Raw genomic sequence first — 20,775 nt, 5'->3', positions numbered from 1 at the left:
TCATGGGGCTAATATTAAGCCAGTTCACACTGGTACAGTTGTGCTAGTTTTAAAAATACTGAAATATTTCCACACTGGCTAATTGGTAGCTACTGTTAGGAGCCTCTCAGCTGTACCTCTTTCTTTTTTAGAGGCTTTAGTGAATCCATCAGGAACCTCACAACTTGGTCCAGTAGCAATCAAAGCGAGACATTTAGCTATCAATAGTTGGATAAAATGATTAGTGTAATACTTCATGTTTTTATAAAGAGCAACAGTCTAACATAATTATCTTTTTGGTTTGTTTTCTTCTCATAATAATAATGAGAGGGAAAATTTATTCTGCTCAAAGAATGATTTCAGGTTTTGCTGCTTTTCGTTTTTTAAAAACTTCATGTGGTGAAAAGTGCCTGAAGGGTATATGAGAATGTTATGATGCAGTATCAAAGTGTTCTAGCCCCTGTGTTCACTTAAAGTTTTGCAAGTGTGGTTCCCTTTAGAGATCATTTAAACACTTTAATTCTGAAATAACTGAGTATCTGTATATGTTTTGTAGATTTCAAATACGGGAATACTATTGTTATGTCTTTACTGTGTTCTTGCTCTTTTTTTTTTAGTTATAGGGAATTGCATTGACTGATTTTCAAATGCTAAATGATCTGTGCAATTTTTTTTGTGATAAACTTCACTTGGTCATGATGTATTATCCTTTTAATATATTATTGGATTGGATTTGCTAAAATTTTATTTAGAATTTTTGCGGCCAGGCTCAGTGGCTCATGCCTGTAATCCCAACACTTTGTGAGGCCGAGGCGCATGGATCACCTGAGGTCAGGAGTTTGAGACCAGCCTGACCATCATGGTGAAACCATGTCTCTACTAAAACTACAAAATTAGCCGGGCGTGGTGGTGCATGCCTGTAATCTCAGTTACTCAGGAGGCTGAGGCAGGAAAATCGCCTGAACCTGGGAGGCGGAGGTTGCAGTGAGCTGAGATCGTGACACTGCACTCCAGCCTAGGCAACAACAGCAAAACTCCATCTCAAAAAAAAAAAAAAAAAAAAAAAAGAACAGAAAACAACAACAAAAAAAGAATTTTACATCTATGTTCATGAAGGATATTACTATTTTCTGTAGTTTTCTTGTAACATCTTTGTCAGGTTTTCATTATTAGAGTAATACCTCATATGGGTTGGGTAGTATTACCTCCTCTTCATTTTTCTGGAGGAGCTGTGTAGAATTGGTGTTATATTTTCTTTAATCATTTTATAGAATTTGCAAGTGAAGGCATCTAGGCCTGGTGTCTTCTCTGTGGGAAGGTGTTTTGCTAAATATTTAATGTCTATAACAGATATAGGGCTGTTATTTATTTCTTCTTGAGTAAGCTTTGATAGGGTTTTTCAAATAATTTGTCCCCTTCAAGTTCTTCAATTCAATTGAAAAAAATTGTTTATAATATTACCTTATTATCTTCATAATATCTATAGAATTTGTAGTAATGTCACCTTTGGATCTCTTTATTTTTGGCGTATTTTAAACAAGGTGACTCACTATCTCCTTTCCTATAGTGTTTCCTAAGAAATATTTGCTGTCATTCATATTTTGTCTCTTTGTATGTGATTATTTTTTTTACTGTAAATTTGTAAAATAATTTCTCTTCAGTTTTGGTTTTGAGTATTTGATTATGGTGTATTTTGGTTAAGTTTTCTTTATGCTTCTTGTGCTTGGGGTTCGCTGAGATTTTTGGATGGGTGACTTTATAGATTTCATTAAATTTAGATAATGACCTTAGAATATTTTTCCATCCCTTGACTTTGGTGACTCCAATTACAAGTATATTAGACTGCCTAAAGCTATCCCAAGGCCCACTGACTTTTTATTATTTAATTTTCTATCTGTGCTTTCTTTTGGGTAATTTCCATTGCTATGCCTTCACATTTACTAATCTTTTCTTCTGCATTGTCTCCTCTGCTGTTTAGCCTATCCATTGAATATTTTAATCTCATATATTTTAGTTTTCACTCTAGAAGTTCAACTTCCATCTTTTTTACATCTTCTGTATTTCCAGTTAACGTTTTAAACATGTAATTACACTTTCAATGACTATCTTAATGTCTTTGTCGGCTATTAACATCTGTTTCAGTGCTGGATCATTTTCAATTCGTTGGCTTTTCTCCTCTCTATGGGCCATATTTTTCTGCTTTTTAACAATCCTGATACTTTTTTATTGGAAACCGGTCATCGTGAGTTTTAACTTGTTGGGTGCTGGATATTTTCGTACTCCTATGAATCTTGGTTTGTTCTGGGGTGCAGTTAAGTTACTTATAAACAGTTTTATCCTCTTGAATGTTGTTTTTAAGATTTATCAGGACTAATGCAGTGTTTAGTTTTGGACTAATTATTTTCCAGTACTGATACAACACATTTCTGGATACTCTACTGAATACACTTCCCATTATGAAGTTTTCTAGCCTGGCTGGTAGGAACAGCATTCTTCCTGGCCTGTGTGAGTGCTGGTTGCTATTAGCTTTAGGCCTCTCAGATTGTACTTTCTCTTGCCTCAAATAGTTCCCATACGTGTGTGTATTAATTTGCACTCTGCTGAATAGTTAATGGAGATCTTTTATACATTTTTAGAGTTTTGTCCCTGTTAAGCCCTCTTGTCTCTGGTACTCTATCCAGAAAACTTTAACTACTTTATTGTCCTTGAAATCTCAGCTCTGTTTCCTCAAGTCTGGATGGATGTCCACCACGCTCCCCCTGGACTCTCCCTCCCTATGCCATCATATAGAAATGGCCTCTTGGCAACAACTTTGGACAGTCATAGAGCTCACCACCTTTGTTTTTCATCTCTCAGGATTGCTATCCTTTGATGCCTCAAGTCTAGAATCTTGAAAACCATTGTTCAGCTTTTGGTTTTGTTCACTTCAGGGTTTTTGTTTTTTCAAGCAGAAGGGTAAATTCAGTTCCTGCTACTACAAGTTGAAGGCAGAAGTTCCTTGACACTTCATGCAGAGTTGAAGTGGGAAGACTTTTAGACTAACTACCAAAGTGTCAGCTTCAGAAAGTAAAACTCAAGAGAATAAATCCTAGTATTTTGGCTGTTGGATACATCTTTATATTTACTTTTTTCTCTTCAGAAAATAAAAACTTGCCTTTTTTTAAAATTGGAAAAGTATACAAACCCCCCAAAAACCCCAAAACTACAGCCACACAAACATTTAAAGTTTTTAAAAAATAAGACAATGAAATAGTATGATTGTGGGTAATTTAATAGATTGTGGAAGTGTTTTCCAAAGCCACATGCATGTGTGGTTATTTACCTTTAAGGATGATTTTACCAGGCCACAGAACAATGAGAAGTAGGAAGTTTTTCACAAAACTAAATTTATTCCATTTAAAGGACTTTATTTTTTACTATGTCATTCCTACATTATTAGTGATAAAATTTTATGCTTAATTGAATTTTAATATGATAGCTGATGGATTGTAAGAGTTTTTTTTTTTTTTTTTTTTTTTCTTTTCATTCATTCATTACCTGGCAAAAGTACAAGAGGGGTTCCATGCTATGTTGAGTCCCTTAAAATTTTTGTACTCCAATAGTCTAGAAACAACTGGCTATGCTCAAATACTTTAACTTTACCCAATTTTATTCAAAGATTGATTACCTAAGACTATTCAGAGAAGTAATTTTTTTATTTGTTTGTTTTTTGTTTTTGAGCATCTGCCCTGTACAACTCATAGAATCTTTGTGGACAATGGCACATGTCTGAATGGCTAACTTGTGTTATCTTTATATGTCCTTTTCTTTACACCATATAGGCGATATGGAAATCAGTTATTTCCTTAATACTTACAAGCACTATTTAGAGATGGATTTTTAATTTTCTTTGTTTCCTAATATTATTTCTTTCTATTGTATGACAAGAAAACAGGAATTGATTTGGTTCCTGCCCTGTTTGTCATGAACATATGGCCAACGAGAAAACAATGCTTATTAACTATGATATTAATAATAAATGTGTCAATTATTGATGTACTAAGAAATATATCTTTCAGTACTTATAACAATTATTTGAAGTGGCCACAATTATTATTCTTTTACAAATGAAGAAATTGAGGCTTAAAGAGTTAAGTAACTGCTCAAGATGTCACAGCAAATGTAAAGCCATATATGAGACCCCTGTTTGAGTTGGGCAAAGACTGTGCTCCATCTACTGCCTCCAAGTGAGAAGATATGTTTTAGTATTTTCCACTAAACATTTCCTGGCAATGTTTCTCTCCAGACGCTATTCACAATATCTAAAGAGGAGAAACGACTCTATTCTATGTACAATTTATTGCTCTGGTTATTATACAGAACTTTTTATTTAAAGGGGAGAATGATAAATTACACTCTTGTTGAAATAAGCCTTGTAGACTTTTGAAGAGGGTTGGAAACCAAAGGAAACAGACATTCCAAAAGAAGTGTGACCCATTTTTTTTTTAATAAATCTTTTCTTTTGCTTAAGATCTCCTAAAATAGTTCCATTTTTATAAAAGCCTTCTGGTTTCTTTGTGAAAATAGCTGCAAGGATATGTCACTGGGTAGGTTCATTAAAAATTACAAGCATACGCCATTACTATGAAAAGTTCCTATAGCCTGTTTCCTGCATGTTGGGAAGGGTGCAGCTTTCCAGTGATAGCTGCCCATGAATCTTGGAGGCCTGCACCTGCAGATTACAGCCTCAGGCACAGGCACTGTGAGAATAGCCCCTGTTCTGTAAAAATGAAAAGCTCTGCTGTTCTATAGAAATTGTTGGGAAAGAGAAGCGGACCTGAGTGAGATAAACAAAACTCATAAACCACTGAGATTAGATAAATTGTTAGAGTTGTTTGGAAGGCCAGGCAGGAACAAACATTCTCCTCCTAAATGTAGTTTTCCTGCATTTGGGACAAGCGTACTATCTGATTACCCCAGATGATTTATTTATCTTTCTAGACTGTTGACATGAAGTCTGCCTTTAAGGCCCGGGAATAGGTGTACTTTCTGCAGTTATTTTGTTTGCAGAAATCACTGACTTCTCTCATGTTACTTTTTGTGATTGCTAGAGGTAATGATATCAAAGTTCAATGTGTTCACCTTGTCTGTAATAGTAAAATCTTAGTAAATCACTCTAGGTTTGAAAGATAGGTCCTGGCATAATAATCTAGCAATAAACAGAGTTCATGTTCTTTTTATGGTTTTAGTTACAGCGTTATATCAGTGATACTTCAGTTTCCTCTTGATAAAGATTTTTCATATTTAAAACTCATAAAATTCATGCTGCAGGGTAAGTAAACTCTTCTGAAAGCATTCATTCATTTACTTGTTTATTCACTGACTCCATAAATTTTTATTAAGTACCTAATTTCTGCCAGACATTCTTGTGGATCATGCAGACTCAGTGGTGAGAAGAAAAATTATATCCCTGATCTTACAGAACTCATTTTTTAATTGGGGGAGGGGCTTAATTAAAAGGTGAATAAACCAAACAAGAAAATATCAGGTAGTGATACTACCTAGAAGAAAGTAAAACAAAGTGAAGCAATTAAGTGTGCCTGGACACCTGCTTTAGATTGTGTGGTCAAGGATGACCCCTCCAAGGACTGGCGTGTAAGCTGATACTTGAATGAGAAACAGACTGCCATGCAAAGATCTGCTGGAAGAACATTCCAGGCAGAAGTAACAGCTAATGCAAAGATATTGCATAATGAGAACATGCCTAGGCATGCATCATAATGCTTTACCTTGTACCTTGATTTACTTTCACTTTTACCATTTAAATTTCTGCTTCTGTGCTATGTCCTAACTCCGCTTACCCTTCATTATCCTTCAAATTGTGTATTCTCAATGAAAACTATATTGTTAGATGACCATAGAAATATTGTTATTTTAGATAGTTGATTCTGTAGTGTTTTCAAGAAATTATTTCATATTCAGAATAATTTTGCAAAGTGAGTTTAAAAGTAGTTGCTTAAGAAATAGGTAAATTTCAAAACACTTCCTCCCAAAATCTTTTATCTCAAAACTTGCATTAGAATGAGAATGACATCTCTTAAAAACAGAGAAAAGGAAGGAAGGAGGAAGGGAGGGGTGGAAGGAGGAAGGGAGGGAGGGAAGAAATGAAGGAAAGAAAGGAAAGGAAAGGGAAAGAGAAAAGGGAGAAAGAGGAAAAAGAAAGAAAGGAAGGAAAGAAAGAAAAAAGAAAGAAAGAATGGAAAGAAAAGAAAAGGAAGAAAAGAAAGAGAAAGAAGTAAGAAATAGAATAAAACAAAAAGAACACAATTATTTTTATGTCTGGAAAGATACAGGGAACTTTTTCCCAAATGAGGTAACTTTGAAGCTGGGAGACAGATTCACACGTTCATAAAGTGAAACTTCCAGGGCATAATTTCCTAAATTATTTCTTTCACTGCCCTCTTGATAGCTCAGTGTCACGGATGAGTGAGTTTACCTCACAAGTAAGCATTTAGCTCCCCCAAAACAGACTCTTAACCTTAGCTCACCACGTGATTGGACTCAGGGTGAATGCACAAGATTAATGAGAGCCCTGAGTGAAAACAGTCTCTTGTAAGAACAGCACTAAATCTTGAAAGGCTGGTTGTTATTGTTTGTGGAGGCTGAGCCCTGGACTAATCCCAGGAGGGATCATGGTGGTGGTGACTCCTAATCTGGGTATATCTTTCACGCTTGATCATGTTTTTCTGTGACTGCCATTGTGTTTTCTTGCTGTGCCTAAATGTAGATCTTTCTATTCTACTTTTCCTCCACTTATTTTCCAAATGATATAAAGAAGACACATTCTCACATCTGGAAGTTAATGCCTTGGTTCTAGTTTATTCTCCCTCTAAGTACACCAAAGACTTTTTCTTTTCCTAGCATTGGTCTCCTAGTGGCCAATAAAATGGTAAGAAAAGAGTTGGTAAATTCTTCCCTTTCTCCTCAGTTTCCCCCTATTTTGTTGCTTCTTTTAATCCTATTCTATTTCAGTAAAGGAAACATGGTCTAGTTATTGTAAGGGAGAAAGACTAGAAAGGAGAAGCCATTGGCAACTAACAATCAGCCAACCAATAGCAACAAGAGATTCAATATTGTCAGGTGAGGTAGCCTCATTGTAGAATGCATATGCAAATTACAAATTGGTCATAAACAGATACTTACATGCCTGCAGAAAATCCTAATCTATTCCACTTTGCCCAATGGACTAATAGTGGTGGTCTCTAAAGAGCACTCTATTAGGCAAGAATGAGGCATTGATTTTCATAAAACAGAATCTTCAAAGGAGGGGGAAGCCAGGCCTGTGGGCAGAGAAAGCAGAAGTCTGGCAATAGGTCATGGGAAAGGAAGGAATCACTGTGGGGTTTAGACTTGGAGAGAAAAAGTAGCAGCAGGCCACAGGCTAACCTGTCATTAGCTTTAAGACACACACACACACACACACACACACACACACACACACAGAGCCACCGCTTACCTCAGAATGGATTGGGTTAAAGGTTATTTTTTTTCCCCTCTCACGACTTGTTTCCTATCTTAAGTTTATGTTAACAATTTTACTGCTTCTCTACAGTCCTGAGTTTGCATATGGAGGGGTTAGGTCTTAAAACTTTCAATCTCATAGTCCAAGGTATGCCCTTAAAGTATAATGTGAAAAGGGTTCTATTTGGCTACACATATATCAGTTTTCTATCAAAAGTTATTTTATAGCAGACTGCTATTGGGTAACTGAGATGCACTTTACTAAAAATATAACAGGTTTAAACTAGTGGATTTTATTAATACTTGTTTTTGTTTTTACAATCCAATTACCTAGAACACTATGGTTTATTCAGAACAGGTATCTTTTGTTTTTATTTCAAAAAGTACATTGATTATTTTTATGAATGTTTAAAATTTAACAGCTTTCTATGCTTTTGCAGAGTGAAAATTTCAACAATTAATTTTTGATTTTTAAATTTTTGATGTCTGTTTGCTGTAATTCATTTATAACCATAGATATTTTTTTATTTAAGCGAGGCTGTGTATATAGTTTAAGACTTTTAGAAAATCAGTATACCTAATTTATTTCTTTGACAATATTAAAAGAGCTTAGTTTCTGGTATTAGAAATACCATCAAGACAGGACTTTATTCATAAAATATTACAAGATGCTTAAAGCAGTGGCTTAAAAGAAGAGATTTAACTAACCACTATTTTCATTTTCTATAGGTCTGTAAAATATTATACCCACAATATAGTGACATAAAACACAACTAATTATTTGCTGATGGTTCTGCATTTTGGGCAGTATTTACCAGAGTGGTGGTCTCTGCTCTCATGCATTTAGTGGAGGCTTGGGCTGACAGGCCTAAGGTGGACTCTCATTCTTCAGAGCCGTTCTCCACGTGGCCTCCTAGCATTTGTAGTCCCAAGCTTTTCACATGGAGAATGGATCCCAAGAGAGCAAAAGTAGAAAGTGCCAGGCCTCTTATAGGCTAGATCTGTTTAAAGGCTTGGCTCAGAATGGGCACAGTACAACTTATATTGCATTATATAGGGCAAAGCAAGTCACAGTGCCAGACCAGATTCACAACGAGGGAAAGTGGACTTCACAGTTTGTTGGGATGAATTGTGCACATTTATAAGGAAGGAAGGAACTGTTGGCTGCCATATTTGGAGACTCTAGCACAGCCCTTTAACAAATATTTTGAATAGAATGAGAAGCCTTCTTAATTATGAAGGTACTTTTGATACATATCACCTATAAATACGCAGTAATTTTGTATTCACTCCTAATCTTGTAATAATGAGCTTGTTTCCTTGATTTGGAGCTATGACATTCCATGTTATTGATCTTTAGTCTGACAAAAAAAGAGCTTGACTTCTCATTCAAGTCAATTTCTAAATGTGTACTGTTACACACTTGGCAATCAATGAGTTATTTTTGAAAACATCTTCTTCACCAGTGTAGTGAAAAGAATCTAGGGACAAACAGATTTAGGTTCGAATACCAATCCTGCATCTTACTCACTGTAGACATTTGGGCAAGTTATTTAAAATTTTGGGGAGTAATTTTACCCATTTGTATAATGAAAATAATTATACCTACTTCATCAGGTTGCTATGAAGAAGAAATAAAACAATTATAGTACAGTCACTGGACACTATACTGGAGGGTTCATTTTTCAGAGTTCTTTATTTTTACTTTATATAATGACAACAGTGCTCAGAAGTGGAAGTCATGTAGTAGTATTTTTGTTTTGCGTTTATGGCTATTATGTGATTAAATGACTTTTACAACAAAAAATGTAATGAGATATTTTTCTTCTGTTAGTCTTTAATAATTAAAATAGGCCGGGTGCAGTGGCTCACACCTGTAATCCCAACACTTTGGGTGGCTGAGGCGGGCAGATCACCTCAGGTCAGGAGTATGAGGCCAGCCAGACCAACATGGTGAAAGCCTGTCTCTACTAAAATTACAAAAAAATCAGCTGGGCATGATGGCTTGTGCCCAGCTACTCCAGAGGCTGAGGGAGGAGAATTGCTTGATTCCAGACAGCAGCGTTTGCAGTGAGCCAAGATAGCGCCACTGCACTCCAGCCTGGGCGACAGAGTGAGACTCTATCTCAATTAAATAATAATAATAATAATAATAATAATAATAATAATGACAGTGATAAGAATAAATTTTATGATTTCCTAGTTCAGAATATTCTATTATTATATATTCAAATTGCATATTACTTATGTGTTTTGTGTCAAAGATATTTGTGGGTTACCTAGGAGAAGTATATGAAAATATTTTTATTATTAATTTTAATCTTGAGGTGTAGTACACCAGTTTTTTTTCTTGTCATAAAATAGCATGCAGAACGTTGAACCTTGGCTTTTTCTAAAATTAATTGGACAGAATTTGCAGACAACTTGCAGGATTGTGTCCACGCAGATTTTAAAATTTCAGAAAAATGCAACAATACTATTAACAAAATTATTATTGCAGACAATTTCTTCCAAGTAGATATAGAAATAGTTGTAAAACACCAGTTTGCATCTGAGATGTATCACAATGACTCTGTTTTCAGAGTTGAATAAGAAATAAGACTATTCAACAAGTACTCATGTCACCATGAAAGAGAAAAGTGCAGAGCTGAAGGTGGCATGACACATTTTTCCCATTCACAGCTGAGTGGGCAGGTGACACGTGTTAGGGAGAGAGCTGCTGTCTGATTTTCCTGTGATGAAGCTTGTCAACTAAATTGTATTTGGAGTTTTCAAAATATCAGAGTGGATGAAGTCTTTGGCATATTTTAACATTTAACTAAGTCTTACACATGGCTCCAGAGGAGGATCTTCCTTCGCCAGTTAATACTAAATTACCAGTGCTTTGGCAGGAAGCAGAAAATGCCATGTGGGTTGTGGATTCTGGAGAGTTAGCATGAAATACTCATTGTACATTACATTTATAGAAAAGATGAAAGGAAATTTCTTCCCGGCAGGCTCCATACAAGGTTTGAGCTCTTTCTAGAAGGAACTGCAAATCCCTTTAACAATATCCCTGTGATCTGTGCATATGTGAGATCATCATATGTCTTAGAACAGGTTCGTTTTGTCCTTCAGAAATTATACCCCTTGTGATAAAGTCCAGCCTGCCTTTTACCAAGCCAGAATATGTTTTTTAACTTTGGGAGGACACAACAGATGAGAGATTTGTTCTCACTTTGGACATGACTGAGTAGTTGCCGGCTCTCAGTGGGGAATAGACTCTTCATAACGTTAGCACAGCGATATATGGATACACAATTGCAGAAATGCAGATGCAGTGTTTTCATTTGATTTTTGGTATAGTGTTTTTTCTGAATAAATCAGGCATAATTATGAGCCACATGTGACTAAATCAGATAGAGTAATTCCAGGGAATTGGTTGACATATATCAAGAGCTTTAGGAGGGAAATGTTAGTGGTTTATGTTTATTATTTTTTGTTCATAGCAATCTCTGAAAGCAGCTGCTATGCAAGTCATTTGTCATTCTTTTCCACTAAGTGCCAGTTTGCCAAGTGAGCTTTCATTTAAGTGGCGGCATTTACGCAAATGCTAATGCAGTTTTTAATCTTAGTGAGAAGCAAAGAACCTGAATATTTTGCTAACATACAATAACAATGATATTAAATAGCAACATTTATCCAGGGATAGCTATATAATTTACAATTGAATTGGCACAAATTATTTACATACATTGAGGGCATTGGGTTGCCATATTTAGATCATAATTTATCTGATGTATGAACACACTGAAAGGAAATGTGAAATTTGCATTCAGCATCTTCAAAGAGTAGAAAATGACTACCTCAGGCATATAGTAGCCAAAAAGTTTAGTCACACTCATATACACCATCTTGAAATTGCTTTTATTTACCACTCTCATCCTTATTTCAAGTCTAGTTGTATACTTTATGAATCCGCAAATGATTGCCTTTATTGAAAGGTTTGTGTTATTCAAGATGACTTGTAAAGTTTACTCAATCTTCCCTAGCAAGGGAAACAGGAAATTCCAGAGAACACTAGACTCAGCAAACCTATAAAATCTGAGAAAGCAGACCATTATTTCTGGAGACATTTCACATAACACTTTGGGAAGCAATGACTAATTAGTTTTTGGTCTTAACAATAGCACTTTCAGGGGCTGTTTTCTTTCTTTCTTTTTTTTTTCTTTTTATAGCTTTCATATTAGGAAAAGAAGAAAGTAGCTCTGAATGATGAAATATTGGCAGCGTGTGCACTTGCTTCTCTGTAGGAGCTCAACTCTTTGATCCTTCTTACAATTAACTTCATTGCCTAGCTGGTATTAACCAGCTGGAGAGTAACAACCAATTGTTGCAGGCACAACAACACCCTAATATGCTTTGACTCTAATGACTGACTGTTTCAAATTGAAAACTCTGTTCTCTCTATTCCTAAATTCCTGTGGAACTAAGTTAAGTCCTTAAAGAAGTATAGGTACTCATTCACACCTACAGCCTCATCTTTTTCGTGGCCCCTTACCTAGCCACCCATTCCACAATTGCCAGAGAATACTTGGTTATTAGCAGGGGTAAGATGTATTCTGGGTTCTCTAGACCTGAACATTTGAATGTTAGGTTTCCTTGCTTGCTTTTATTTCTTTCTTTCTTTTTTTTTTTTTTACCTCCTTCCTTATTTACTCATCCATTCATTTTAGAATTTGACTTCCATATATCTAAACACAAGCAGCCTCCCTTGACTCCTCTTCCCTCTCCCATTCCACAATCAATCTATCTTTGAATCCTATCTACTCCACCTCTACCATAATCCTGCTGATCCTGGCCTCCACCATGGCTCTTGGATTATTACAGTTGCCTTCTCATTGATCTCCTTGGTTTTGTACTCAATCCCCTTCCCCTCCACCTCTCATCGCCCACCCTGGCCACGGTTTCTTTCTTCTTCTTCTTTTTTTTATTTTTTAAAATATTTTCTTTTATTGTGGCAAGAACACTTAACATGAGACCCACCCTCTTAGCAGATTTTTAAAGGTACAATACTGTATTGTTATTTATAGACATAATGTTGTACAGCAGATCTTTTAGAAATTATTCACCATGCATAACTGAAATTTTATACCCATTGTTTAGCATCTCTACATCCTCTCCCCTAGATCCTGGAATCACTATTCTGTTCTTTGCTTTTATGAATTTGACTGTTTTAGTTACCTCATGTAAGTGGAATCATGCAGTATGTGTCCTTCTGTGACTAGTTTATTTCACTTAGCATAATGTCCTCAAGTTCCATTCATTTTGTCACATATGGCAGGACTTCCATTTTTTTAAGGCTGAATAATATTCCTTTTATATGTATACCACATTTTAAAAATGTACATTCATCTGTCAATGTACATTTATGTTTTTAATTTTTATATAAATACTCTAAGTGGGATTGCTGGATTGTATGATAGTTTTAATTTTAACTTTTTTAGGAACCTCTTTATAGCAGTTGCACCATTTTACATTTCCACTAACAGTGTGCCACAAACTGAAAAGCTTCTACACAGCAAAGGAAATAATCAACAGAGTGAGAGGCAACCTAGAAAAATGGAAGAAAATATTTGTAAACTAAACATCTAATAAATGATTAATTTCCAAAATTACAGTGTAACAGTAAGAAAATTAATAATCTCATTTAAAAATGAGCTAAAGGTTTCTCCAAAGAAGACATACACATGGCCAAGAGGTATATGAAAAGATGCTCTATGTCACTAATCATCAGGGGAATGCAAATTAAAACCACAGTGAAATATCACTTTATACCTGTTAGGATGGCTAACCTCAAAACAAACAAAAATAAAAGAGAAGTGTTGACAAGGATGTGGAGAAATTGGAGCCCTGGTTTATCCTAAACCCAGCAGCCCCACTGAGCTTTTAGAAGTCATACCATGTCTCTTCTCTGCTCAGAGCCCTCTAGTAGCTTCCCATCTGCCTCAGAGTGAAAGCAAAAATGCTTTCCAGGGCCCACCAGAATCTGTGACTCCCCTCACTCTGATTCATCTCCCACCACCCTTTTCTACCATGCTGGCCTTGCTGCACCATCCTCATGCTAAGCACACACTAGATTGGTGCCTTTGCATTTGCTGATCCCAGTACTCAGAGAGTTCGCCTCCAGATATCTGTGTAGCTCCTCACCTCACGTCTTCAGATCTGTGCTCAATTGTCACCTTCTCAGAGAAGTTTTTCAGATTACCCAGTAGAAAATAGCAATCCTACCTACCTCCAACCCACTGCGCCCTCCTTTTCCCCTTACCCTGTTTTCTCCACAGTACTTATCACCAACAAGACTTGTTGTTTAGTTGCTTGCAATCGATCTCCTCCAGTAGGACATGCAGTTCACAGAGGCAGAGACTTTGTTTTGTAACTGCTGTATTCCTAGTGCCTAGACCAAATGCCTACCATAATATGAAGTGGGAGTTTAACAAATCCTTACTTCATACTAGTTGAATGAAAAAAATAAATAATAAATGAGTAGGAATTAATGCCTCTACTTTCTTCTCTTGTTCTTTCCTTTATCTTATCCTCCCCACTGCCACCTTTCTATAGTCTGCCAAGTTCTCGTGTCTCAAGAATGTGGTATTTTGTTCCTTGTTAGCTGTAAATGTATTACTGCCTTACCCATTTTTATAGATAAGTTAACTTTCCCCTGGATGCTTGGACTTCATCATTGAATGTCCTCAATTGCAGATGGCCGTCCATAAGTTTTACTCTGTGTACGTGTATCTGTGTGTGTATGTGTGTGTGTATGTATTTTAAACTTGTCTTTACCCTTTAGTGGTTGCAATAAAAACAAAGGAGATTATAGATTACGTGTTTTTGGTAAAATGTTCTCATGTTGTTGCAAGTCATTCGAGAATGAATGCAAAGCATAAAGTTTAAACTTGGAGAGGCAGAAATTCAAAATTTCTTCGAACCGAATCATGGAATTCCTATGCTGTTTAGGTACACTTCCATTGAGTAGAGAGCTGACAAAGAATGCACATTTTTCTCAGTGGACTGAATTCTTCTTTAAATTAATTTGTTAGTATTTGATTAAAATACTAAAGCAGTTCATTTCAGTTACATTCAACCAGCATTGCCTAAGGGACTACAATGTAAACTAATGTTAATAATTTATAAATACCACTTGGGTGTCAAGAACTCTTAGAGGCATTTCATACATTAGATATTTAATATTTGAAATTTATAATAGTTCTATAAGATAAAGAATATCATCCTTTTTAAATATTAGGACTTTGAGACTTCCAAGAGGTTAGTTTTCCAAAATATACAAAGTACACAAAGCCTGGAATGCCAAAGCTTGGAAACTGACCCAGTTTGAATTTATAGCTTGAACTTGTTTTCCTAGACTAGTGTTTCTCAAACTGTGGATCACAACCTACAGTAATTAAATAATTTTTCATTTTTATTTATTTATTTATTTATTTATTTATTTATTTATTTATTTATTTTTTGAGATGATGTCTTGCTCTATCGCCCAGGCTGAAGTGCATTAGCAAAATTATAGCTCACTACAGCCTCAAAAGCCAGGAATGCCAAACCTTGAAAACTGACCCATTTTGAATTTATAGCTTGAACTTGTTCTCCTAGACTAGTGTTTCTCAAACTGTGGACCACAACTTACAGTAATTAAATTTTTTTTTTTTTTTTTTGAGATGCTGTCTTGCACTGTTGCCCAGGCTGTAGTGCATTAGCAAAATTATAGCTCACTATAGCTCCAAACTCCTGGGCTGAAGTGATCCTCCCACCTCAGTCTCCTGAGTAGATGGGACCACGAGTACTTGCTACCACACCTGGCTAATTTTTAAATTTTTTGTAGAGATGGAGTCTTGCTATATTGTCCAGGCTGGTCTCAAACTCCTGGCTTCAAGTGATTTTCCATCCTTGGCCTCCCAAAGTGCTAAGATTATAGGTTTGAGTCATTGTGCCTCACCTCAAATTTTAAATTATAGCTATTTACACACATACATATAATTGAAGCTACATATAATTTGATTATGTAAAACCCTCACCAGGCTGGGCATGGTGGCTCATACCTGTAATCCCAGCACTTTGTGAGGCTGAGGCAGGTAGATTGCTTGTGGCCAGTAGTTTGAGACCAGCCTGGCCAATGTGGTTAAACCCTGTCTTTACTAAAATACAAAAAAATGGTCAGACATGGCAGCACATGCCTGTAATCCCAGCTACTTGGGAAGCTGAGGCATGAGAATCACTTAAACCTGGGTGATGGAGATTGCAGCGAGCTGAGATTGTGCCACTACCCTCCATCCTGGGCAACAGAGTGAGACTGTCTAAACAAACCAAACCAAACCAATCCAAACCAAACCAAACCAAACCAAACAAAACCTTACCATATGTAACACACTCTGATATTTTCTATTCTATTCCAGACTAATCTCATCTAGCCTAGACTTACCATGTCTTGCATTGCTTATCCTATCTTGTCCTGTCCTGTCCTGTCCTGTCCAGTCCTGTCCCATTCCTTCCCAGCTCATCCCATCTCAGAACCTACTAAACTGACCTTATGATGCACCTACTGTTCCATACACTGTTTGTATATGCTTGAAACACTATGGATACAAAATGGGATAAAATTAAATAGTAAGGAACTTACAGATAAAGGAAAATTAATGGTTAGATATGGTAATCATGCAAAATAATATATTAAATGTTAAAACCCTTTGACTCTTTTACTTCTATTAGGGCACAAAAATAGAAGATACTCCTTGAATCACTCCTTTCAGATATTTTAAAGGGTCGAGCCTGATGAAGTCATGAGAACTAGGGAAATGACTGCCATAATGTAGTCACACCATGCCTGTGTAACTTTTCCATTTATTTTTTCTTTGTCCATGACATGAATTTTGATACCTACCCAAAACCTGTTATACTTTAATTTTATAGGTGTTTTAATATGTGTGTATTATTTCCCCAATAACCCTGAGAACGTTAATTCAAGGAATAACCAAATAAGATAGCTGTAAATGAGAGGGCTCCCAGGCAATACATCATTTCTGATGTAACTATCATTGCTGCTAACATTATTATTATCCTGTCATACCCCTATGATGCCTTAAAAAGTAAACATTAAATACTGGATTGATGAATGAGAGATTTATATGCTGCTTTCAATACTGTAAAATATGATTGTGAGTATGACTGTGAATTTTATACCGATTCCTTCAGACTTGAGCATTAATTTTTTTATCTGTTGTGAGAAAAGCCGTGCAGTTTATTCAACATTTATTGAGAAATTGGTATGTGTAGAAGAAACACTGTGCTGAGTACCATTTTCATTGCCTACATGAGAAAGTCAGAATTCCAGAGTGTGTCCTTTTTACCTCTTCAAACTCATGTTCTGCACCTTCCTCCTCACAGCCTTCTGGACAAGTGCTGGTTGAAGTGACCTGAATAAAACATGTATCCATGCCTTTGTGCCTTAGCCCATCTGTTTAGCTCTATTTGTCTGACAAATTCAATCATGGCTTTCAAAATCTCTATCAAAATCAAATGTTGTTTTCTTCCTCCAAGTTAAGAGTTGCACCTCCATCCACCTATCTATCTATTCATTCAACAAATGTTTATTAAGTACCTACTAGGCTCCAGCTCTGAACTGATTGGGAAGCTCGAAACTATTTGCCATTGGGAAGCATTTCTTTTTGGCTTTGGGTACCCACTGGCAGCTCCCCTATTCCATCCATATACCTGCCTGTTTCTTCTAATAGATTGTGAACTCTTATGAGGACATATATTTTAACATATTTACCTTTGAATTTTCAGAGCCTAGTATGAGGGCCTTGCACATGGTAGACAGTCAACAAATGTTGAATTAATGAATGGAGAAACATTAAATAAAAATTGACATAGATTTCTCATCACACTCCTCATGATTGTAGCTATTCGTATTCCTTCAGATTCTGGGCCTTTGTTAAAGCATTCTCATGCACTGACATTTGCATCTTGCCCTATAATTGGGAATAATGCTACCGTCTACCTACTGAACACTGTTGAAAATTTGAATGTTCATTTTGCATGCTTGAAATACCAGTGGAAGCGTTCTGCACAGGAGGATCATAGTCTATGGCTATATACATATCAAAAAGTGAATCCACAGTGACCAAGTAGGCTTTATCCCTGGGATACAAGGTTGCTTTAATATACTCAAATCAATACAAGTGATTCATCACATAAACATAACTAAAAACAAAAGCCACATGATCATCTCAATAGATGCAGAAAAGGCTCTCGATAAAATTCAACATTCTTTCATATTAAAATCCCTCAACAAACTAGGTATTGAAGAAACATACCTCAACTATGAGAGCATCTGTGACAAAACCACAACCAACAACATACTGAACAGGCAAAAGCTGGAAGCATTACCCTTAAGAACCAAAACAAGACAGGGATGCCCACTTTCACCACTCCTATTTGACAGATGTCCTAGCCAAAGCAGTCAGGCAAGAGAAAGAAATAAAAGGCATTCAAATAGGAAGAGAGGAAGTCAAAGTATGTCTGTTTGTAGACAATATGATTCTATACCTACAAAATGCTATACTCTCTGCCCAAAAGCTCCTGGATCTAATAAACAACTTCAGCAAAGTTTCAGGACACAAAATCAATGTACAAAAATCAGTAGCACTTCTATACACCAACAACATCCAAACTTTGAGAACCAAATCAAGAACTCAGTCAGTCCCATTCACAATAGACACACACATACCTCCCTGCCCCAGGAATACAACTAACCAGGGAGGTGGAAGATCTCTACAATGGAAGATCTCTACAATGATAATTGCCAAACATTGCTGAAAGAAGTCAGAGACAGCACAAACAAATGGAAAAGCATTCCATGCTCATTGACAGGAAGAAACAGTATTGTTAAAATGGCCATATAGCCCAAAGCAATTTACAGATTCAATGCTATTCCTATCAAACTACCAACCTTTTTCACAAAATTAGGAAAAAAAAAAAAATCCTAAAAATCACATGGAACCAAAAAAGAGCCTGAGTAGCCAAGGCAATCCTAAGCAAAAACAACTAAGCTGGAAGCATCACATTACCTGCTTTAAATTATGTGACAGGCTGCAGTAACCAAAACTGCATGGTACTAATACAAAAACAGACACATAGACCAATGGAACAGAATAGAGAACCTAGAAATAAAGCTACACAACTACAACCATCTGATCTTTGTCAAAGTCGACAAAAATAAGCAAAGGGGAAAGGATTCCTATATAATAAATGCTACTGGAGGAACTAGCTATCCATATGCAGAAGACTGAAACTCGACCCCTTCCTTTCATCATATACAAAAATCAAATAAAGATGGATTAAAGACTTAAATGTGGAACCTGAACCCTAGAAGAAAACCTAGGAAATACCACTCTGGACATAAGCCCTGGCAAAGATTTCATGAGAGAGATGTCGAAAGCAATTGCAACAAAAACAAGCATTGGCAAATGGGACCTAATTAAATTAAAGAGCTTCTGCATAGCAAAAGACAGTATTGACAGAATAAACAGACATGGGAGAAAATATTTGCAAACTATGCATCCAGCAAAGGTCTAATATCCAGAATCTATAAGGAATTTAATTAAATTAAGAAGCAAAAAACAAACAACTCTTTTAAGAAGTGGGCAAAGGACATGAACAGACACTCCTCAAAAGAACACAAACTCATGACCAACAAGCATATGAAAAATTGCTCAACATCACTAATCATTAGATAAATGAAAATCAAAACTACAAGAGATACCATCTCACAGCAATCAGAATGCTTATTATTAAAAAGTCAAAAAGTACATGCTGATGAGGCTGTGGAGAAAAAGGAACACTTATACACAGTTGGTGGGAATGTAAATTAGTTCAGCCACTGTCAAAAGCAGTTTGGTGATTACTCAAATAACTTCAAACAGAACTACCATTCAACCCAGCAATCTCATTATTGAGTATATAAGGAATATAAATGGTATATATAAGGAATATAAATGGTTCCACCATTAAGACACATGAACTTGTATGTTTGTCACAGCGATACTCAGAATAACAAAGATGTGGAATCAACCTATATGCCCATTGACAGTAGACTGGAAAAAGAAAATATTGTATCTATACCCCATGAAATACTACACAGCCAAAAAAGAGAACAAGATCATGTCTTTTGCTGCAACATGGATGGAGGTAGAGGCCACTATCCTTTATCCTAAGTGAATTAATGCAGGAACAGAAAACCAAGTACTGCATATTCTTACTTTTACATGGGAGTTAAACACTGACCACACATGAACACAAAGAGAAGAACAGTAGACAATGGGGCCTACTCAAGGGTGAAGGTAAGGGGGAGAATGAGGATTGAAAAACTCCCTATCAGGTGTTATGCTTATCACCTGGGTGATGAAATAATCTGTACACCAAACCCCCAAGACATGCGAAACCCCCAAGACATACAATTTACCTATATAACAAACCTGCACATGTACCCTGGAACCAAAAAGTGTGACAAAGAAAAAGTCTATGGCTATATAGACTATGGTAACTAGGGTAAATTAAGTAATGTCTGTACTATACTAGTAGCAAAACTTTCGAGAGAGAGAGAAAGTATTGGAAAACTTTGCTACTAGTATAGTACAAATATTATTCATTTGACCCTAGTTACCATAGTCTACATAGCCATTGACTTTTTCTTTTTTACAATTTTATGTTCGGGGGTACATGTGCAGGTTTGTTATATAGGTAAATTGCATGTCTTGGGAGTTTGGTGTACAGATTATTTAGAATCAACTTATTGTAGTGAAATATTTATACATTTGTGCAACCTCATACATACAGTTTTTATTTTCAATCAGAAAACAATTGGAGAAAGATTAAGCTAGAATATACCTATACTTTAGAATAGGATAGAAACATATGTCTAGACATGGAAAGGTGTCCAAGACATGTTGCTAAGTGAAAAGACAGTGATATGCAATAGATATATAGTGTGTGTATATATATATATATATAAATAAAATATATAATATGTTATATAAGGAGAGAAAGTATTGGAAAATTCATATATATATAAAAAGTATACATATATGAAATATATATGTATATTTTTTATTGAAGAGGCAAGGTTTCACTATGTGAACTTCTGAGCTCAGGCAATCCACCTGCCTTGGCCTCCCGAAGTACTGGGATTACAAGTGTGAACATCCGCACTTGGCCAATTTTCCAATACTAATATCAATGACTCCGGTG

At 36.0% G+C, this 20,775-nt stretch overlaps 1 protein-coding gene across 8 annotated transcripts in view; it reads left to right on the top strand.

The window, feature by feature from the left end:
• HDAC9 (histone deacetylase 9) overlaps positions 1 to 20,775 on the top strand; it is a 679,750-nt gene that overhangs the window by 132,116 nt on the left and 526,859 nt on the right. The window lies entirely within an intron of this gene.

This window comes from Piliocolobus tephrosceles, chromosome 8, assembly GCF_002776525.5.
Source record: "Piliocolobus tephrosceles isolate RC106 chromosome 8, ASM277652v3, whole genome shotgun sequence".
Lineage (NCBI taxonomy): Eukaryota > Metazoa > Chordata > Mammalia > Primates > Cercopithecidae > Piliocolobus > Piliocolobus tephrosceles.
Note: the sequence above shows the minus strand (reverse complement) of the source record. Positions and strands in the feature narration are given on the sequence as shown.